This window comes from Chelonia mydas, chromosome 10 (assembly GCF_015237465.2).
Source record: "Chelonia mydas isolate rCheMyd1 chromosome 10, rCheMyd1.pri.v2, whole genome shotgun sequence".
NCBI lineage: Eukaryota > Metazoa > Chordata > Testudines > Cheloniidae > Chelonia > Chelonia mydas.
The window spans coordinates 42,558,555-42,581,425 of record NC_051250.2 but is presented as its reverse complement, the minus strand read 5'-3'; the positions used below and the strand labels follow the sequence as shown (position 1 = coordinate 42,581,425).

Sequence of the window (22,871 nt, the reverse complement as noted above, 5' to 3'; positions counted from 1 at the left end):
ACCCTTTTCAGCAATGCTACCCTCTAGCCAGTCATTCCCCACTTTGTAGTTGCACCTTTGATTTTTCCTTCCTAAGTGAAATATTTTGCACTTGTCTTTACTGAATTTCATCTTGTTGATTTCCGACCAATTCTCCAGTTTGTCCAGGACATTTAGCATTCTAATCCTATCCTCTTAAGTGCCTGCAACCCCTCTCAGCTTGATGTCATTCACACATTTTATAAGCATACTCTTCACTCCATTATCCTGGTTATTAATGAAAATATTGAATGGGAACACCCCTATTCCAGCATAACTATTGCACTCTGAATTCCCACCCTACTTTACACTGGAACAATTTCCACGTGTACACAAGGCCTAAGCAGCACTGTTACTTGTCTCTCTCCGCTGCAAGGGGATATTGTTGTCACCACCTATAAAGAGGAAGGAGGGTCCCTGCTTTCATGGATCTGGGGTCTGCAGTGTTGGCCTCCTACTCCCCACTGCTAGTAAGCAGCTGGGCCTGCCCCCATTAATGCCAGCAGTGACCAGGGGAGCCATTCACACCTGGGCCCCTCTTCTTCCTTGTACATGGGCCAGGGCATTCACTAGCAGATGGGAGTCAGACATGGTCAGGGATTGGGCGACCCCATCTCTGACCTCAGGAAGGTTAGTGTCCTGAGGACACAGCCGTCCATTCCTGACCAGGCTTTGGGAACACCCAGAGACGAGAGCCCACGGCAGGGTCACACTGCGGCAGGACTGCAGGAGAAGTGTCAGAGCTGCATGGATGGCCATGCAGGCCAGACATTGCCAGTGACTCTCACAGCCCGTCCCCTACATGTGTGATTGTCCACCCAATGAGATGACCCGTAAACAATCAAAAATCCACATGGGGGAGCAATTCCTGTGCTCTGATTTCAACCCTATGGGGAACAGGCAGCAGAGCTCCTGCTGGGCTATCCCCACATGCAGGGCCCTGCTAGCTGTCCTCCCACCTTCTCCAGCTGCAGGGCGCTCCGGTGGGAGGCAGCTTGTGTTCCTGCACTGGATGGCGATGTCCTGCTGGCAGCAGTTACTTAGCTCTTCCCCCCAGCTGGAGGCTAATATTAGTGTTTTCAGTCACTCTCCCCCTTGCTCTTATCATTCAATCAGCATCTATCACTGTCACCCCGCCTCCCCCGCCCCCACATGATCTTCAAACTCAACTTCTGAGCATCAGCTACACCCAGAAACACCTTGGTTTATGCTCCGCCCCTGGTGCCAGGCACAGTCCCGCTGTCCATGGTCCTGATACTCAATTCTCCCAACTCCCAGGCTCTGTCCTGGCCCCATGGGTGTGTCTACACTGCAGCTGGGAGCGAGCAGAATTCACATTAATCATGGCCCTTGAGCTCACACTCAGGGGGTTGTGGGGCGGGGAGCTGGAGAGCCTGAGCTGCTGTCCCAGCCAAGGACATCCACACTACTGCTTTTACCACACCAGCTTGAGCCCAGCTGCAATTCAGAAGTCCCCCGGGGTGTCTGCCCAAAGCGTGTGCATTGTTTTATTAACTGCTGCAATCATGGGCTGTGAGTCGCCATGCGAAGATGTGTGCCTGACTGTATCTCTGTGCACATGCATGTGATTGTGCATGTAGACACACACATGCATTATGAGCCCACTCAGCATGGCTTGAGCTAGGGACCTTTGGCACCGAAGCACCAGGCTAAAGGAGTGACCCTAATCACAGGCAGCAGTAGCAGGCTGTAATCCTCCATGTAGACTAATCACAAGAGGGTTGCATGACACAAACTTTGCATGTGACTGCCTTGTAAGGGCCAGTACTGGCCCCTTATCAACCAAGGCAAGACAATGCGGTGCCTCTCCAGTCCCTGTGCAGCTGCTCAGTGTGTGGGAGCGACCCCGCCCACCAGAGATCACAACTCAGTGGGTATTAGGGAGGCCTCATTAGTCAGTAGGCATTTCAGAGTTTCATTAATGGGAACAGAGCGCTGGAAACCACACTTACGCTCCACTTCATTTAGGAGCAACCCACATAGCAGGAGCCTGTCTCCTGACTCAGTGCAGCCCAATATACGATTGATGTGCTCCTTGCTGACAACACTACACCATTGTCCTCAGGAACGCGCCGCTAACAGGGTGATGGTGGGCTGGCCCGTCCCCCATACCCCTCAGCGCAGCAGCATCCCTGGGGTGCTCTAACAAAGCTGGAATCTGGATCCAAATCCCTAGCAAAAAATTCCTGAAGTTGGAGTGGTTTCAAACCCAACATGCCTCTCTCCTGCTCCATCCCACTGGGACATGGCTAGCTCCTCTGGGGACTGGGGGGAATAATAATCATAGAAACCACTTTCCACTCCTACAGTGTCTCAAATCCCATCACACACATTTACTAATTAAGGCTCATCCCCTCCCCCACCCACAATTACTCATCCTCTCACCTCTCACTGAAATGCAGCCCATTCTGGCTTGGAGTGCAGCAACTGTTTAGCAGAGCACAGCAACATTTAGGAGAGGAAGTAAAGAATCCTCAAATCCAATTAAAACTTCAGGAAAGCAACATGTTACTACTGGAGCTGGAATTTGGGCAGGCATTCAGCAGCGTTAGCAGCAACCCTGCTCATAGGAATGGGGTCAGGACCTCACACACACTCACGCTTGAGAGACTAAAAACTGAAGGAAACGCATCACCTCCTGGAAGAGCAGCACCATTTACTGGAGTAACTAGGCCTGGACCTGTACAGCTGCTGGGAACTGGCTAGAACGTAATACAATATGGTCTGGCTGTATGCACCAGGACTGTGTGAGACTCAGGGGGATTTCTGGGTGTAACTGGAGGTTGGCTGTACCCCCTTCCGGGGTGGGTATCAGCCACTGGAGCTGGGTGTGAGTGTTGTTCTGGGACCTGCCTTCCGGTGCAGTGTGTTAACAGACCCAGGGGGCCCAAACACCACCGAAGAATGTGCACGCAGCCACAGGTTGGTTGGACAGTTGACCATCCAGGGCCATGTCCATGTTTAGAAGACCATTTCTGGAGGTGCAGACTTTCCCAGTGGCAGCATGAGATATGGTGATGCTGTCCCACCTTGCTGGTCACTAGCCTCCATGGCCTGTGGGAGGAGTGGTAGATACGCTGGAGGGGAGGGATAGGATACAGAGGGACCTAGACAAATTGGATAATTGGGCCAAAAGAAATCTGACGAGGTTCAACAAGGACAAGTGCAGAGTCCTGCACTTAGGACGGAAGAATCCAATGCACCGCTACAGACTAGGGACCGAATGGCTCGGCAGCAGTTCTGCAGAAAAGGATCTAGGGGTTCCAGTGGACGAGAAGTTGGATATGAGTCAACAATGTGCCCTTGTTGCCAAGAAGGCCAATGGCATTTTGGGATGTATAAGTAGGGGCACTGCCAGCAGATCGAGGGACGTGATCGTTCCCCTCTATTCGACATTGGTGAGGTCTCATCTGGAGTACTGTGTCCAGTTTTGGGCCCCACACTACAAGAAGGATGTGGAAAAATTGGAAAGAGTCCAGCGGAGGGCAACAAAAATGATTAGGGGACTGGAACACATGACTTATGAGGAGAGGCTGAGGGAACTGGGGATGTTTAGTCTTCAGAAGAGAAGAATGAGGGGGGATTTGATAGCTGCTTTCAACTACCTGAAAGGAGGTTCCAAAGAGGATGGATCTAGACTGTTCTCAGTGGTAGCAGATGACAGAACAAGGAGTAATGGTCTCAAGTTGCAGTGGGGAAGATTTAGGTTGGATATTAGGAAAAACTTTTTCACTATGAGGGTGGTGAAACACTGGAATGCGTTACCTAGGGAGGTGGTGGAATCTCCTTCCTTAGAAGTTTTTAAGGTCAGGCTTGACAAAGCCCTGGCTGGGATGATTTAGTTGGGGCTTGGTCCTGCTTTGAGCAGGGGGTTGGACTAGATGACCTCCTGAGGTCCCTTCCAACCCTGATATTCTATGATTCTATGATTTGACAGGCATCAACAAGAGACCTGACTTGATGAATAAAGATATCTACAGCTGCCTAGACAAAGCCTCACACTGTGGGGGGATGGGACACCCCCCCCCCCAACACTGCTCATATGACTCATCTGACTTCATTCTACATTTTCTCCGACAGAAAATCAAAGTACCATTTCAGTGGCAACTTTCCAGCAGGTGGTCATGCAATGGCAGAGACAAGCCGTTGGGATACAGCGCCAGGGGGTGTGTGTGAACACCTGAAAGCAGGCGTGTGCGCATACATGCTTGTGTGCACATGCACGTGGGTATGTGAGAGAATGCTGTGCTGATGCGGAGATGCAGATTGCACGCCCTGCAGCACTCTTTCCCCGCTGAACAGCACCAACTCCTGCTCACTCAGCCCTCCCAACCCCTTCCCGAGACACTGCATAGCCATCAGCCTTCTCTGGTCAGCTTCCACCCGGCCATTTGGATGCAGAGGTTTGGCCTCGGCCCACTTCCAGCCTTACCCAGGCCAGCTTCAGCCTCCTTAATTCAGAACGCTATCTAGAGAGACCCTCGCCCTACCCCTACCCTACCCCACTGTGCCCCACAGTAACCCAAGCCACCCCAGAGGAGCAGCAGGGGCAGAGGGCAGCCATGGCACTCAAATCCACAGGATTCTGCTTTGCTGCTGAGGCCCGGCAGGGGGAGGGGCAATGGCGCAGTTCGTGGACATGATATGGAGCCCTCGACGCTGTGGAGTTTGACACACCAAGCTGCTCCCATCTGGCTCAGCAGAGCCGAGCGGCTTAGGAATGGCTCTTCGCTACAAATGTCAAATTTACATAACTGGACCCAAATGGGATGTAAAAATGTGCCCACTTAATGGAACCACAGGGTTTACACAGCAACCGGGTGTGCGGGCAGAATCCTAATGAGCGGGTGCGGGGTGGGGAACGGGGCAACTGTGCAAACTCCCAGTTACCTCAGTGCCCAAGCAAGGCAGATGGGAGCAGGACCAAGAAGTGGGGCTGGATGCCTGTGCTGCCACAAGGCTATTGGAATAGCCTTACCCTCATGCCATGCTCTTCCCCTCCCCTACAGATAAGGGCATCTTTAAGGGCAATGACTCCGATCCCATGGGAGTTAGGTGCCTAAATCCTCTTGAGGAGCTGGGCCAATACCCCTAATACTGCGCTCTTTAATTTTTCCTGGGAAGTAATTACCCTTGGCATTCACCCTACCCAAAGTGGGAGCCGGTGCAATACCCCTAGTGGTGACGCAGAGCTCTTTTGGATTCTTGCTCTTGCAAATGGTGCTGGGGGCTCTTAGGGGACCTTATTCTCGCCTCCCTAGCAGAAAGGGTAAGGCAACAGGGGAATTCCCCCCTGGGCAGAGGGCTGGCATGAGGTCTGGGCACTGCTTCAGTGCTGCGCACCATTTGGCCAAAGGCACAAGGGGTGCCCAGGCCTCAGAGCAGCCCATTGGTGAATTTCACTAGCTATCCCCATGGTTCTATCCCCCAAATCCAGGGCACCTGTTGGACCCTGCAAATGGTTGTCATTGATCATGGCATGGTAGCGCCTAGAGACTGCCCCCAAGATCCAGGCCCTATCATGCTAAATCTGGCACATTTGCATAATCCCTGGGCTTCCATGCTCAAGAGACGAAGCAGGTAAAAGGCTGTTCTCCTAGAAATGAGGCAGGGGGATTTGTTTACAGTAGGTCTGCTCACAAACACTGTGCCCACTCCAATGGGCTACGCACCCTGACTTGTTATGGTAAGGCTTCTCGTGAACTTTGAGCCTGGTGCACTCAGCTGCGCTCATTAACTTTCCTTGTTCAAGATGTAACAACCTCCCCTCCTTATGGAAGTGTGAACAGATAAATGTGTGCATGGAGGTATCTGGCTGCAGGTACAAAGGTGTGTATGTCAGGGCTAGACCACTGTGGCCAGTCCGCACCAGTCAGCTGTTAAATTGCAGCCAGGAGACAGGCAGCAGGGTCAGGAGTGAGCTGGGTCAGGCATGAGGTTACAGACAGCAAGCAAATAGCAAACTCAAGGACAAACCAGGGTCAGAAGCCAGTCTTAGGGTCTGCAGCAAGCAAGATCCGGATCCGGATCAGGCAGCCTGCATTGCTCAAACACCAAGTCCCCTCACTGCCTTCCTGGTTTAAATACTAGCATCAGCCAATCATCAGCACAGCCACAGTGGGCTGTGAGGGGCTGCCACTCAGGCCCTGCTGGGCGGTACTTCCTGCAGAGCCTAGCATCACAGAGACCCTCCAGCAAACAGCCCACGTGAGCTGGTTCTAGTCCCGCAGGTTCTTACAGTGCCTGGGTGCATAAGGGCCTGTGTTTGACCATGTGTATGCTATTCAGAGCAAGCCTCTTCCATTAAACTCCCTAACACGGTAAGTCCATGGCCCTGTTCCTTTCCTCCGGCTCTTGGATGCCCACTTTGCCAACAGGCACCACAAGATTCTTTGTGGGGAATTTTCAGGGCTGAAGCTAGCAGGGGAAGGCAGGCTCCCGGCTTGAGCGCTGCCTCTGCTGCTCCCAGACTGCGACACCCCCAGCACCACCCATGTTTGGGCCTCGCCCTCAGGGGAAATGCCCCCCTCACTCATTCCTCCTGCCTCAGAGCAAAGTGCCTGGAAAGGGCTTAGTGCGGGGCCTGGCTGCATTGGCTGGGAGCGAAGGGGAGTAATTATCACTGCAGGGTGGTAAGAAAGAGCCAGACAGACACCCATGGGCTTTACAAGTTGCTCAACCCAGCCGATCCCACCCGAAGTGCTGCAGCTCCTGCGTCCCAGCCTGACTGCTGGCATCGGGGGGTGGGGGGATTCATTTTTCTGAGGCAGGAAGCCCAGCTCTCATTAGACGCAGCATAACGAGCATTCCCAGGAGCTGTAGCCTTGCCACAGCAAGGGACTAATGGATTCTGCAAGATGGCAACTTACTGGGTTGGAAAAGCACCAAACAAACTGGTTTGGGGTTGTGGGGAAGGGATTCCCTCGGCTTTGTCTTCACAGAGCCTCTTGTGACCCCTGGGGAAGGCAGTTTCCATCAGTTAGGCAGAGGACAACATGAGGCCCAGGCAGCGCTCCCATACCGCAGGTGCATGCCAAGGACACGAGTGGCCCCCAGTCCCCACTGGCAGGAACGGGACGGGGATGGGGCCCAGATCTCGTTGGCGGGAGGGGGGCGGGGATGGCCCCCAGGCCTTGTTGGTGGGAGGGGGTGGGGTGGTGCTCACGCCTCAATGGTGGGAGGAGGGCGGGGGTGGCGCCCAGGCCTCATTGGTGGGAGCGGAGTGTGGGTGGTGCCCGGGCCTCATTGGTGGGTGGGGGTGGCTCCTAAGCCTTGTTGACGGGAGGAAGGCTGGGGCGGGGCCAAGACCGCGTTGGCGGGAGAGGGCCGGGGGTGGTGCCTAGGCCTTGTGCTGGCTCCTGCATGTCAGGTGACTGCACTATTTCAGAAAGGGAGGCCTGCCCCCCAGAGCAGGATGCTGAAGCCAAGCTCGGGCTCTAGGCACTCCAATGCCAGTTGCCTGGAAGGAAGGTTTGGTTTCCCTACCAAGACTGTGATCCCGAGTTATCCCACCCCTGTTGGGCTTGCTGGGTCTCAGATCCCTGGCCAGAGTTCTGTCAGGTGAATCCCCCCAGTCTGAATGGGGGAGGCAGGAAGGAGCTTTCCCTCCATCGCACCATAGCCCTGCCGTGGGGAAAGACACGAGATACGTCCCCAAACCATGGCACGGCAGGGGGTTAATGCCAGCTCAGCGTCTTTCTCCAGGGAAGACGGGAGAGTAGGTGCTTTGGGAGCCAGCAGGGATAGGAGGCTTTACAGATAGCTGGGCACCACCCTCACGGCTCCCACCACTGGGAGGAACTGGACAGAGGCTTCTGGTCAGCAGCCCTTTTACCTTCTCAGATCGGGGCCCCCCCACTAGCCCTTCTCCTATGGAGCTGGGCCAGCAGCATGCACTGTTACCTGCCCTCACACATGGCAGAGTCCTCAAACTTGCTGCTGAAGTTCAGAGTAAGGGCCTCGCAGGTAACAGAGCACCATGGATCAGGGTCACACCCAGCACTGCAGCATGGAACACCGTCACTGCAGCTAAGAGAGCAACTCCATTAGCTGCTAGGAACAGCATATCCAAGCCATCTTATGCTACCAGCTTCCAAGGTGGCCTCTTGCTAACATGTAGCACTGCACTATTCCTGGTAGCACTTTCTTTCTGTTCCAGACACCATAGTATGCGGTTCAGTACGTCCCCAAGCAAAGCCTTATGTTGAGTCCTCCGCCTCCCCTGTCATTTCCGTACTGAGCCATAGCAGCATCCTTATCTCTCTCTCTCTTTACTTTTCCTTCCCATTCAAACACACGCATGGACCTTGGAATAATGTGCAGTTCCTGGGCTGCCTAAACCATCTGTCCCCTTATTATCAGGGAAACTGATACCCATTGATCCAGCCTTCTGGAGAACAGCCAGAACTCTGGGTCTAATCTCAGCCTGAGCTCAGCAGTCTGTCAGATTGGTTGTATTTACAGATAGGGTCTATTTTTAAACACGGTGTTTAGAGTGCACTGTGTTTGCTTATTGGGGTTTATATCTAAGCCTTGCACAGACGGCCACAAAACACAGATTCGCTCCTGTTTTAATTCAGCGCCCAGCCCAAGAAACAAGGCCTCTGATACATCAGAACACAGTGATGGACAAACAGCAATTGGACAGAGCTGGCATTGGCTGCAATCCCAAATCAGCAAATCCACAGCAGCCCGTCAACTTTCATTAGAAAGAAGAAAGTTTCTTGCCTGCTGTAATAGTAGCTTTTCTGAGTCAACATACACACTAAAGCCACAGCTTCAAGAGTTGGGCGAGCTGCCCCCCAGTCGTCTGAGTGGGGCATTGGCTCTGAAACCTAGCGATGGACAGTGAGACATCAACACTGCTAACTGTCTCACTGCTGACCTCCAGTTTTCCTGGCATGGTGGGTGGAATTTGTATTGACACCAGTTCTTGGGATGGAAGGTAGGACTTACGTAGAGTACAAACATTTTCTTTTCCCCCAAACCTAGTGGTACCTACCCACTTGCCATACAGGAAGAGTGAGAAAAGACCCCACACCATGAGGCAGAAGGTGGGAAGAGTAGAGAAAGGAGTCATCCAAACTGACAATACACAAGTCTCAGACAAATCCAGGCACCAGCAGGTCAGGAGAATATCAAAGGGTTGGTACCACTTGGGTCCCACGTGGAAATGGGCCTGGTGTTCCCAGTAAACTAAAGAAAGAGGAACCACACCAGAGGAAAGTAGCTTTTTTTAGCTTTCCTGTGAGTAAGGCCTCTCCAGAAATGTGCACTGCATCTCCAGGGTGCTGGTGAGCGGTGATAGAACAGCACAGCTCCATGGCGTGCTGGTCGCCTGTAGATCTCAAAGTTCTTCACACAGGCAAGTCACTAACCTGAGTCTCATTTCCAAGATTGGGAAACTAAGGCACAGAGGGGGATGCACCTCACCCAAGACACTGGGAGAGCCAGGAACAGACCTCAGGTCCCCAGAGCCACCTTTAATCAAGCCCCCTTCCAGCACCCTGAGCAGGCCCAGCCAATCAGCTCACTTTAACTGGCCACTCCAAACTTTTTCATATTCAAAATAAAACAGAGGGATATTATCACTGGCCACAGAGATGGTGAGTCGTCCATGGGCATTGTTAATGCAACAGGATCATGGGTCGTATGATGCTCATTGTTAATGTAATGGAATCGTGGGTCATACCATGGTCAGTTAATCCACTGGGATTGTGGGTCATACCACTGTCTCTGTTAATGCACCATTATGCTGATCAATGCCTTAACCCATGCCCTATGTTCCCCCCACTGCATACAACACGATCTCAGGCTTGGGTCAGGCGAGGACCGCTTGCCTTCCCCTCAACATCTTTTCTGAGTCTCCCTGCCCTGCCATTGCATCAATAACACCGTACCATGCAAGGAGACAGCGTGGGGACTTGAATTCATACCACGCACTCTGTAAAGCCTTCCTATAGCCGAGCAGCTTCGTCAGCACAACTTCCGCCATGCTCTCCCAAGGTGAGCTGGGGCAGGCTGGAGCAGGGAAGAGCCCTGGCTGTGGTAGGAAGTGGTGGTGGCAGTTCACTACAGAGGTTCCCAGAAAGCCAGCTGCCCGGCACGGTGTAGCAGGCTCTGTGCGGCTGGAGGTGCCATCTCTCAGAGATGATGTAACACAGGGCCATGGCCACATGTGGTCAGGAAAGCTCCCCTTGTGGTTTATATCAGAATGGGGGACGGGGGGGGGGTTAGCCCATTCTGGGTCATCACTGACTAGGGGAATTAATTCTGCCTTCCATTCTTCTCCTCTCTCCTGCAGTGTCGGGTGGAGAGAGGATTCCTCGCCTAGACGGCACTGGGCAATGTGTGTGTGTAGCTAGGGGGAGCAGTTGCCACACAGGAGGGTATGGGAGGAAGGGTGACAGAGCAGGGAATGCAGTGCCAAGGCAGAGGACGGGGTGGGGGTAGTGTAGGACAGAGGAGGGCTGGCAGAGCAGGGGCAGAGGCAGACTGTGTCTGTGGGGGGAAATGTGTACAGGGTATGGGGGGGGGCAGAGCTGGAGAACTTGGGCAGAGGAGGGGTGGAAGTGAGTGTAGATGGGGGAGAGGTGGGTACAGAAAGTGTTCTGGCAAAAGTGAGCATACAGCTTGGAGTCTGCCTGGCTCAGTGCAGGACATAACTGACAGGGGGTGGGGTTTGGGAAGCCCGGAGAGTGCAGGCCAGAGGGGGTGTGTGTGTGTGTGTGTTGAGTGTGTGCGTGTGTGTGTGCACGCACCAGCGAGCCTGGGCTCAGGGGCTGGGAGGCAGAAGCCGAGGAGGATGTGAGCAGCAGCAGCAGCTGTCAGGAGTCATTAGGGATACATGAATTGACCGACTCAGGCGCCCCCCTCCCCAGGGATCAGTTATCAGCGCTCTCCAAACACTGACAACACATCCCTGGTGCAGACATGTTTGTTCAGTGCTGAGAGCCTAGTTGGGGCTGGGGCTTCCTCCAGTTTCAAAGGCACCCAGCCCCCTCTGTCTGCGGGGACATGTCTGTGGCAGCCGGGTGGTCAGTCCCATTGACTCTCCAGGGCCTGCTGTATGTAGCGCCTTTTCCCTCCCACGCAGGCCCCAACCACCAGCCAGAAACCCCAGCCGTGCTCCACCCCAGTGCATCTGTAACTAGCCGGCCCAGGGCTCCCAGCCCAGCCATGCTGCACACAGAGGGCGCACCAGGCCTTGCCAGCTAACTGCGGAGATGGGCCCTTTGTCACTGCAGGCCTGCTACAGCTTGAGGGGACGCTGGGTGGGAAGGAATTGTTCTGAACCTACAGCAGTATGGACAGGTGAAAAATTCTGTACTGTCTTTTCAAGAATCATAGGGCCAGCTCCCCAGATGGTGCAGCTTCGCTGAGGTCACTAGCACTTGCACTGATTGACACCAGCTGAGAATCTGGCCCTTTCTTACCTATTATCATTATTCTCATGGTACCTCAGAGACCTGCTCATGGACTGGGCCCCATTGTGCCAGACGCTGCAGAAACAAAGAACAGCTGCCCAACCCCCTGTGCAGTGTAGGAGCATTCCCTGCCCCGAGCACCACAACCTCTGCAGTCTACTAGGAATGACTGAGACTGCCAGAAATGGAGGAAATTCGCCCTTAGTCAGTACCACTTTGGTTGCTAGTCAGTTGCACATCTGGAGCCCCAGGCCCCAGCTCAGCAGGGCAATGGCTGGGTCACAGGCTCTGCAATGGGGTGGATGTTTGTTCCATATTTAAAACTCTGCTTCTGGTGGAACTTGAATTCAAATGAAACTTCATGAAAACGTGTCTATTAGTCTCATGATTTGTAAAAGCTCATTTTCACCAGGCTTAAATTTGGGGTGAAATTTAAGCTGCCAGAGTCCTTGAGGCAAACTATTTAATCTTTCTCCATGAATAAACAGAGCACCAGAGGAGGGAGATTCAGGAACTGCCTCCCAAGAGAAGATGTGGGGGGCAAACAACCTCCCTAGCTTGAAGATGGCATTTGATAAGTTTATAAACAAGGTCGGATGCTGCCTGTGATAGCCAGGCCTGGATGACACAGGAGATCCCTTCCATTCCTATGTTCCCATCCTTCTGCAGAGTAAATGTCTATTGTATCTGGGTTACATGAAGTCTTATTCACTGTGATGAATCAGAGGGCACAAACCAACTAGCTGAAGTCAATGGGTATCTTCCCATGACTACAATGGCAGCTGCTCAGGCCCCGAGTCGTTAAAAATAATCCATTGACTCACAGACTCTAGCATTGCCAACCCCAAATGTTCCAAAAACCAGGAGAGGTCTAAAACCAAGAACATTTGAGTTCATTTCTGCATCTCTGAAGGTACTTGGGTCTGTTCTAAGCTGCTTATGGGCCCCCATTCCCAGAGAATCTCAGTGTCTCACAATCTTGAATATATTTGTTCACACACACCATGGAGGGGTAGTGAGCTGAGGCACACAGAACCTTAGTGTTTGGCACAAGATCACACCGGAAGTTGGCAACCAAGCAGGGAATTAACCCCTGGTCCCCCAAGTCACAGGTTAGTGCCCTAACTGCTGGACCAGCCTTGCTCAATACATAGAAGCTTTGCTATACAACCATGGGTTTCTAGGAACTTAGGTCTTTTTTAAATGACAGCTGAGTCTCATGTAATCACATGGATCCAGGAGCTGGGGTTTCAAGAGAAACCCCAAATATTGCCAGACTCACAAGAAAATCATGAAAGTTGGCCACACAGCTGGACTCCATCCCAATCCCCTGTGCAGCTGTGGATTGTCCCCTACAACACACTGCCTAGTGTTGTGTCCAATTTGGTAGTAAATGTCTAAAGCGAGAGGGCTTCCACCACTTCCCCTGGGATGTGCGTCCACAGCTGACCAGATCTCACTACTAGGCTATTTAAATATTCCTCCTTAATTTGCCCTTGCTTGCACCCACCCCGTTCTCCTAGTTACACTAAAGAGAGCCTCTTCAGCCTTGGTGGGTGTGTGACAAGCAGCAAGCAAGTACCCTACAGTTATCATGGGGGACTGAACCCAGGGCTTTATACCCTGAAAATACAACCTCTCCCAAGGGAAAGGAGACCACCTCTGACACTGATAGAGTAGGAGACTGCATAGTCATGTGATGAATGACATAGGTAATGGCATACAGAGTACACTTATAAAGTTTATGGATGATACCAAGCTGGGAGGGGTTGCAAGTGCTTTGGAGAATAGGATTAAAATTCAAACTGATCTGGACAAACTGAAGAAATGGTCTGAAGTAAATAGGATGAAATCCAATAAGGACTAATGCAAAGTACTCCATTTAGTAAGAAACAATCAGCTGCACACATACAAAATGGGAAATGACTGCCTAGGAAGGAGTACGGCAGAAAGGGATCTGGGAGTGATAGTGGACCACAAGCTAAATATGAGTCAACTGTGTAACACTGTTGCAAAAAAAGTGAACATCTTTCTGGGATGTATTAGCAGGAGTGTCGTAAGCAAGACATGCAAAGTAATTTACCACTCTACTCCACTCTGACTAGGTCTCAACTGGAGTATTGTGTCCAGTTCTGGGCGCCACATTTCAGGAAAGATGTGGACAAATTGGAGAAAGTCCAGAGAAGAGCAACAAAAATTATTAAAGGTCTAGAAAACATGACCTATGAAAGAAGATTGAAAAAAATGGGTTTGTTTAGTCTGGAAAAAAGAAGACTGAAGGGGAAGCAATGGGCTTAAATTGCAGCAAGGGAGGTTTAGGTTGGACATCAGGAAAAACTTCCCAACTGTCAGGGTGGTGAAGCACTGGAATCAATTGCCTAGGGAGGTTGTGAATGTGACGGGTTCGGTCACAGAAACCCCCTTGGGACTGTCACCGGACATGCTGAAACTACCTCTGAGCCTGTTTTCCCTGTCAGCTTGGGACTCCAGAACCCTGTCTTATTGAGCCAGACACGCAAGCCTGCTGCAACACAGACCCAGTGTCTGAACCACACCCCCAAAGCTGCAGGCTTTAACTGAAAACCACTCAGCAGTACTCCTGTCTCCAGCACCCAGACACCCAGCTCCCAATGGGATCCAAACCCCAAATAAATCTGTTTTATTCTGTATAGAACTTATACAGGGTAAACTCATAAATTGTCTGCCCTCTAGAGATATGCACAGCTGTTTGTTTGCTCCCTCAGGTATTAATCACTTACTCTGGGTTCAATAATTAACAAATGTGATTTTATTAAGAATAAAAAGTAGGATTTAAGTGGTTCCAAGTAATAAAAGACAGAACAAAGTAAGTTACCAAGCAAAATAAAACAAAACATGCAAGTCTAAGCCGAATACATTAAGAAACTGAATACAGGTCAAAAACTCACCCTCAGAGATGTTCCAATAAGCTTCTTTCACAGACTTGACTCCTTCCTAGTCTGGGCCCAATCCTTTCCCCTGGTACAGTTCTTGTTGGTTCCAGCTCCAGTGGTAACTAGGAGATTTCTCATGACTGGCATCCCCCTTTGTTCTGTTCCACCCCCTTTTATAGCTTTGGCATAAGGCGGGAATCCTTTGTCTCTCTCTGGGTTCCCACCCTTCCTTCTAAATGGAAAAGCACCAGGTTTAAGATGAATTCCAGTACCAGGTGACATGATCACATGTCACTGTAAGACCTCATTCTCCATTTTTTCAGGGTCGGCCTGGACAGTACCCAGGAAGGTTTGTGAGTAAACAGAGCCATTTACAACCAATTGTCCTGGTTAATGGGAGCCATCAAGATTCCAAGCCATTATTAATGGCCAACACTTTGCATAGTTACAATAGATTTTAGAGTAATACTTCATATTTCTAGCTTTAGATACAAGAATGATACATACATACAAACAGGATGAACACACTCAGTAGATTATGAGCTTTGTAATGATACCTTACAAGAGACCTTTTGCATGAAGCATATTCCAGTTACATTATATTCACACTCATTAGCATATTTCCATAAAACATATGGAGTGCAACGTCACAGTGGAATCTCCATCATTGGAGATTTTTAAGAGGATGTTAGACAAACACCTGTCAGGAATGGTTTAGATAATTAGTCCTGCCATGAGTGCAGGGGACTGGACTAGATGACCTCTCGAGGTCCCTTCCAGTTCTATGATTCGATGTGAGCCACAGTCAGACACCCAAGACCATTCTCAGACATTTACACACCTCGCAGGCTGGCAGATTCCTGCTTCGTCACCATTTGGCCAGCCTATGCACAGAGGAACCGATCCAACCCCCATTGAACTTCATGGGCGTCTTGCCAGTGACAGCTGGATCAGACCCGTAACGGAGATCAATGCAAGTTCAAAGGGAGCAGGAGCCGGGCTTTGATCTCTCCTTCCACGCTAATCCTTTCACCTCCTTCTTCATTTCTGCTGCTCCGCTGTGAATTCCCTTCAGCAGAGGAGCCCAGACCATCCCTGCTCTGTGACTGATACCCCTGCAGGTGCTTTGGCACATTGTGTCACTATCTCCATGCAAGCTCATGTCTAATACGCTGTCCACTATCACCTCCAGGCAGGGCTCAGCTGCAGCTGTATGGTGTACTGGCAGCCTGCTTATCCTCTAGCACCTAAGCTTTCATTTAAAAACAGAGCATCTCGAGCTGTCCTGGCATGCCTCGGCTACGTGAGTGGAGCGTAACAGATGCCTAGCAGAAAAGCAGAGGTGTGAACTGCCCTGTTCATCTCAATGGGGGCCAGCTCAGACACTCCAGGATAACAATGCCGACAATTACAGTGTTACCTTTTTCACTAGTCACCAAGAAAGGAGAGGGCAATTGTGCCATGAAGATCTCCATAGCCTCTTGTGAGTGACAGCTATTTGGGACCAGGTGTGCATGGAGTTGGGAGATTCACCCACTCCTCCCTCCCCCAGCTGAAAAGGAGCATGCCCAAGGAGCCTAGCAGAGCCCACCAGAGACCCCAAGCGCGCCGAGGGGAAGCCAAGCATGAGGCTCCCAGCAGGGCCGAGTGCACATTTGGATCCCAGTGAGGGACAGTCAAGCCCAGGGAGCAGGGGTGATCATATTTTGAATGTGTGCACAAACAACTCAGAGCCGTGTGTCACGTGGGAGAGCTTATTTTGTAGGCAGAGTGTGGAGGAGCACCTCTCTTTGTTTTCCCAGTCTGATTCCCTGCCCCCCAACCCCAGCCCTGAGGTCTCTGTGTTTTTCCACAGCACCTAGCACAATCTCATTAAATAAGCAGTCTAACCCCTCTCAAGGTTTTCTATAGTTCTCAAAAATATCTCTGTGCATCTTGCATTTGCATATACACATATCAGTACATTATGTGTTTCCCTATCCCTGAAAGTGCACACTGGATATTTCTGGTGTGGTCCGAATTTCCTACAAGTGGGAGATTTCCCAGCCCTGGTTCACATTTATAAGGCTCCAGTATTCCTGTTCCATAGTTTTGCTGCTTATCTGCAGCCCCACAGAGCTGTGACGACTAATGGTAACGCTCCACCTATCAACCCTTCATACAACTGTGTTTCCTGTCAGCAGCAGGAATTTCTGGAGCCCACAGCAGAGAGATGGGACAGAACGCAAGGCAGACATTAAGGGAGCTGCATGAGCAGCAGGAGAGGAACTGCACAGAGATAATCAAGGCAGAGACGTCTGTCAGTGATTGAGCATTGGAGCCGAAATCTCCTCTCGCCAGCACTCTCCTCCAATCTAAGTCAGCCCCTGACAGCTATTGGCTGTGTAAAGTGAATTAGACTTAGGTGGATGAACTTAAAAAAGGAAAAAATCAGATTCAATTTTATACCAAGATTAAAAACTTGCTTCCTGAACTCCACCAGCAGTTGGCTCCAGACGCTGTGCCGGATGGGCACATGCCTCAGGAAGCCTTTGAGTGAAGACAGCACCAGGCTAGCTGGGCACCTGTAGACCAAGGCTGGATCTGCTGTTAGCACTAAGAAAGTGCTATCGCTTAACGCCTGCTTCGGAGCTTTGGCAAGCTAAGCAGTGTCGAGCTGGCCCGTAGGTGGCTGGGGGACTGCCCAGAGAAGACCCAGGGTGTGCCAAGGAAGAACCTTTCCTGAGTGCATGGATATGTAGAAGCGCACAATGGCAAAGTAGTGCTTAGCCAGGGGTTTGTAGCGGGCCAGCTTCGGACTATTACATGCTTTCCTCTAGCCCAGCCTGCTATGACTTAAGAGTTCAAGTCAATTCCTATGCATGTCAATCCAATGCATCTACCAAGGGGGGAAAAACACCCATCTCTACATCAGGCTACATACTGATGGGGGGAAATACTGTACCTTTCACAGACCCGCAGCATACACGTCCATTGCAAACATGCACACACACCAGATACTGCCATGGGTACATGCACCATATATGAACAGCACACTCCCTACAGACAACATGCAGCTCATATCTGCTGCATGTACCCACATACTCTCCATCCCCATGCTCCGAGTGTCCCTAAACCTCTGACTGCCAGAAGCTGGGACTGGACAGCAAAAGATGGATCACTCTATCATTGCCCTGTTCTGTTCCTTCCCTCTGGAGCCTCTGACATTGGCCACTGTTGGAAGACAGGATACTGGGCTAAATTGACCATTGGTCTGACCCAGTATGGCCGTTCTCCCTCTCTCTCACTCTCTCTCTTTCACACACACACACACACGCACACACTCCAGCCCTGTTGCGAGAACACACACGCTCCATTTTCACTCACAGGTCTATAGATGTACTGTATAACTGATCTCTTTATTCTTAAGGACCACAGTGTGCTTGCGTCGCAGCTACTCCAGTGGAATACAAAGTCCAGGGACTCCTCTCTGACCAACAGTAGGGGAGGCAATGCCCAATCCTATAGCAAATTCAGCCTGGGCTGGTGTTTTCCCTGTGGTCCGTCAGGCTCCCCTCTTGCTCTTTAATTATTGCTTCTGTGCAGCACCATTTAGTGAAGGCCTCTCTCCATTAGTCGTAACCTTAATAGAAGATCTGCAAGCTGCGTGGCGGGGAAATTTATGGGCCCGGCGATTTACTTAGCCAACCAGCAGCGCTATTGATTTTTATTTAGGAGAATAATTAAATATTTATTTTCACTTTGTTAAGCTCAGGAGGTCGAAGCCCACATAAAGCAGAACAGCACACACGCGGGAGAAAATCAATGCTCTGGTTTGTGGCTTTTGGAATATTTCATCTCCGCTGCACTTGGGCTAGATCTGCACTTTCCCGCCCCAGCGCCTCCAAGTCACCCCAACCTGACCCCCGCGGAAACCAATGAGCGGCTCCCCCGAGCTGTCAGTGGGAGCAGACCCCAGGGAGACGCTTGGCTGAGGTTCTGTAGGAGGCAGGGGCAGCGATTGCAGCCAGAGAAGTGGTGAGATGACTTTGTGCGGAGTTGCTGGGCCCGGCCCTGCTCCCCATGAAGTCAATTGCATCAGGCTGGGATCCCCTCACGCACAGCTAGGTTCTCAGCTCCCCTGCCTGGAGAGCAGGCGCCTCACAAGTGAATTCCCGGAGATCCCAGCATTCAGTGGGCTCTCCGAAAGCAAACCCTTGTGGGAGTGGCTGGGCAGCTCTCAGGCACAGCAGCTGGAGAGGTAGCGGTGGCAGTGCTGGATGAACCTCACTGGACTTGCCCAGAGAAAGCTCTCAAGATGCTTTATAAAGGCAGGGAAGGGTCATTATCCCCACCTTAGAGATGGAAAAACTGAGGCACAGATGAAGTGATTTAGCCAAGACTGGTCAGTAGAGCCCCAGTGAACTGATACGGAGTCCCCTGCCCATGAGCCATGCTGACTCCTCTCCAAGGGCAGTGGGCCGGGCATCGGCCACAGATGTTCTGGATTTGCTGCAGGAATCTCTAGGTGAGGTTCCCTGTCTGTGTCACACGGAGCATTTGCCACCCCGGGTGACCACAGTGGTCTCTTCTGGTCTTAAAACTTATGAACCTATGAAAATGAGCCAGAAAGTCTCCCTGTGGCATGAGATTTCCAGCCTCTTTCTCATCCTGCGTGGCCAGAGGCCCCATGAGCACAGCCGTGTTGCTGGGAATTTAGCACGTCTGTTTCCAGACCTGGCTGCAAGCAACCCTGGCTGAGTCAGCACAGAAACAAGGCTCCAGTCTGTGCACTCAGGGGATGGGAAAGAGGGAAAAGTTGTAATTCATCTTCTCCCCCGTCATTAAAAGAGCACAGGAACATGGGTTATTTTCACAATGTAGGGAATTCCCAACAGGGCAGGGTCTGGGGCTGCTTCAGCCACTGGATGGCACACCTCCCGCCCCCTCCCCACTTGAGCAGGTGTTATGGAAAGTCTGCCTCAGTTTCCCCTTTGTTCAACGAATCATCATTTAGCTCCAGATCTGGTAGTTCCTCATTCTAACTCCAGCCAGCTCATGAATAGTCTCTCCCCTCTCAAGGCAGCAGAGAGGCTAATGAGTCAGGAGGCCAGTAACTCTACAATGGGTCAACAGTTTCCAGACTCTTGGAGGGTTCAGACCCCTTTGACCCATGGGCTTTGCTAACTCTTCTGTTGGGTTTGGTAGGACTGCCCAGTCCTCTGGGCTACAGTGCAGGGACCCAATATGAAACTGTTGAGGCCAGTTTCTCTCAATGCCTGACTGGTTCCTGCCCTGTCTTTCTAGTCCACCCAATGATCCTCTGCTTCTGGAGGCCCAGCTAGCTGGACGGCTTCCCTCCACACTGCTGCAGGCAGTGGTGCTTCAGCCTGTCTAGCAGCCGTCTGCCTTTCTGGCCTGCAGTCTTTTTATCTGGTCAGCGACTGCGGGGTCACCAATCAGCCCCAGCTGAGGAGCCCGGGGGGAGGGGGGGGAGCATGGGGTCTGTACGCCCCATGAGAGGCTACCAGGTTAACAAGGTCTCTGTTAGCCCAGGGGTACAGGAAGCCAAAACACAGTTTCCTCAAAACTTTTCGTCATAAAATTCCATCTTTTTCCCTCACAAAAGAAACGAAAACTGAGAATGTTTTCAATTTTTGAAACCAAAAGTAAAAACTTCCCTTTTTTGTTTTTTTTTTCTCTTCCTTTCATCTCTCCCTGCCCCCTCCCTTTCCATTCTGCCCCTGAAAAAGGAGAAAGGCAGGAAAAAGGAAGAGAAAAGGAGAGGGGAACAACAACAACAAAATACTCCCTTTCAGTGTTGAAAACTGAAAAAATGCAGTTTCCTTGTTGAGAACAATCAGAAAATTCCAAAACAAAAACAACCCCCCCGCCGCCCCTCCAACGATGAGGATGTTTTCTTTTGGGGGGAGAAAAAAGGCCATTTTCACTGAAAAGAAGTTTGGAACAAGAAATTCAAAAGGGCTCTACCCAAAAGGCTGTAGATTGATTGATTGTTATTAGCAAAACAGTGCCTAAGTCGATGTCAGTACGAGACAAGAGATGCCGTCACTTATGGCTCTCGCCGCTCTTCAGTTCACTGCTTTCCAACGTCTGGGTCCATTTATTTGGCAGTCAACTGCAATCAACAGCTGGAGGTTGCTGAAAGCCAGGTGACTCACTGTGCCCCAGATCCAGCCCACCCCAATGTTCAGTGCACCCAGGAATGTGTAGGTGCCATCGCAGGAAACTTACAAGGATCCTACCCTCTTATGAGCAAACAGCAAGCACTTCCCCGGTCTCCCATGCACCTCTCCAGCTCACGAGAGAGCAGGCGAAGGAGCCCCAGGAAGGCATCAGTTCACATTACACCAAGCGTATGTGTTTACCAGGTCTGTCATGTATCACGGCAAGAAGGAACGTGCAATGTGTTTCTAGCTATGTCGTGCAGTCAAGCGCTGCATGGCAGCCCTCTCCACGGACACCAGTTCCCAGCAGCTCCCCTTTAATAGCTGTGGATGGGGGCTCATTAAAGATTGATGATCCCGTGGTTAATTTGGTTGTATTTTAATGCACACCTGCTTGATTGATCTGTTTGGTGTTATTTCAAATTGTTGCTCAATTTTTAATGGATTTCGGCAGCAGCTGCAGCAGAGATGCTGGACCAGGCCGGCCCTGCCTCAGGTGAGGAGCACAGTCCTGCAGCACTTGGCCTGGCTGAGCAGGATCACTACTGGAGTTTCCAATTTAAAAGCGCTGCTCCTGACACCTTCAATGAGGATGCAGTCAGCAGTCCTTCCCCCATCACTTGATCCAGGCCAGGATTCCCAGAGATCTCCTTAGTGACCCTAAACAACACAGGCTGGTAGGCGGGAGCCAGAGAGAATCACAGGGTCTGTCTGTGTCCAGCAGCCTTAATAACAAATCCCCTTTGTATTCACTGCAGGAGAATAGTGGTGTCTCTTTTACCATGATGGACACTATAAGGCACTGAAAGGAGTAAAGTGGTGATCATGGCTAAATTATCCACAAGAACGGCCTTATTGGGTCAGACCAATGGCCCACCTAGTCCAGTATCCTGTCTTTCAACAGTAGCCAGTGCCAGATGCTTCAGAGGGAATGACCAAAACAGAGCAATTTATCAAGTGATCCATCCCCTGTCATCCTCTCCCAGCACCTGGCAGTCAGAGGGTTAGGGACACCCAGACCACGGGTGTTGCAGCCCTGCCCAACTTGGCTAATAGCCATTGATGGACCAATGCTCCACGAAATTAGCAAATTCTTTTTTGAACCCAGTTATACTTTTGGTCTTCACAGCATCCACAGGCAATGAGTTCCACAGGTCGACTGTGCATTGTGTGAAGAAATACTTCTTTATGTTTATTTTAAACCTGCCGCCTATTAATTTCATCAGGTGACCCCTGGTTCTTGTATTATGTGAAAGGTAAATAACACTTCCTTATTCACTTTCTTCGCACCATCCTCCCATCCCTGCTTCCTGTTTGTCAGGGGGAGTTTCCCCTGCCCCCTGGCACTTTGCTGTGATGCAGCTGAATAAAGCAGCAAGTTCCCAGCCTGCACTCCTGCGAGGGGTTCTTTTTGTTTCACAGGCAGGGCAATTTTTTTTATCCTGCCAAGCCCTGGGACAGGGTTTTCTTCTCCATTCCTCCAACTACTCCAGCACCAGAGATTCAGCTCCATGTTCTGCATTCGTGAGGTCATCACAGACCACTGAGGCTAGGTCTTAGCAGCTAAGCAAGTGCAAGACTGATTGGCAGATACATTTTGGGTGGGTGGGTAAAATACACATTCAAACCTGGGCCTCGTTTTACCCATAGAGAATTTCAGTAAAACTGTCATGAATACCACATAGAGGCTATATCAAGCCAAGGGACCCCTGACTACAGACTTTGCCTCCACAACAGGCAGTCTCTACTTTATACAGAGTAGCTTCACAACAGAACATTAACATTTCCATCTCAGAAAATTCAGGACAATTTCCATCAAAATGGAAATGTTCATGGAAAAAATGCCTGATTTTCCACCCACAAAATAATTAAAAACTGCAGCCACCAAAACCCAAAACATTTCACTGAGAAGAGGGATAGCTCACTGGTTTGAGCTATTGGCCTGCTAAACCCAGGGTTGTGAGTTCAATCCTTGAGGGGACCATTTGGGATCTGGGGCAAAAATTGGGAATTTGTCGGCTTTGAGCAGGGGGTTGGACTAGATGACCTCCTGAGGTCCCTTCCAACCCTGGAATTCTATGAAAAAGACTGGATGGAAGATTTGTGCAAAAACAATGTTTCTGTGGTTTATTTTCATCAAAGTTCTTCCCCAGAAGAGATGTCCTTTCCTGAGCAGCTCTAAAGTTGGCATCTGAAGAAGACTAGAATACTCTACCGGTATGCAACATGACTGATTCAATCTCACAAGAGCAACTGATTTCACAGCCTAAATCTCGTATTCAAGGGGATTTTCAAAGCCTTGGCCTAACTCTGCTCCCATTGCAATG

At 50.9% G+C, this 22,871-nt stretch overlaps 1 protein-coding gene across 11 annotated transcripts in view; it reads right to left on the bottom strand.

Annotated features, from left to right (window-relative positions):
• The window catches only part of CELF6 (CUGBP Elav-like family member 6), a 221,179-nt gene that overhangs the window by 161,734 nt on the left and 36,574 nt on the right, over positions 1–22,871 (bottom strand). The window lies entirely within an intron of this gene.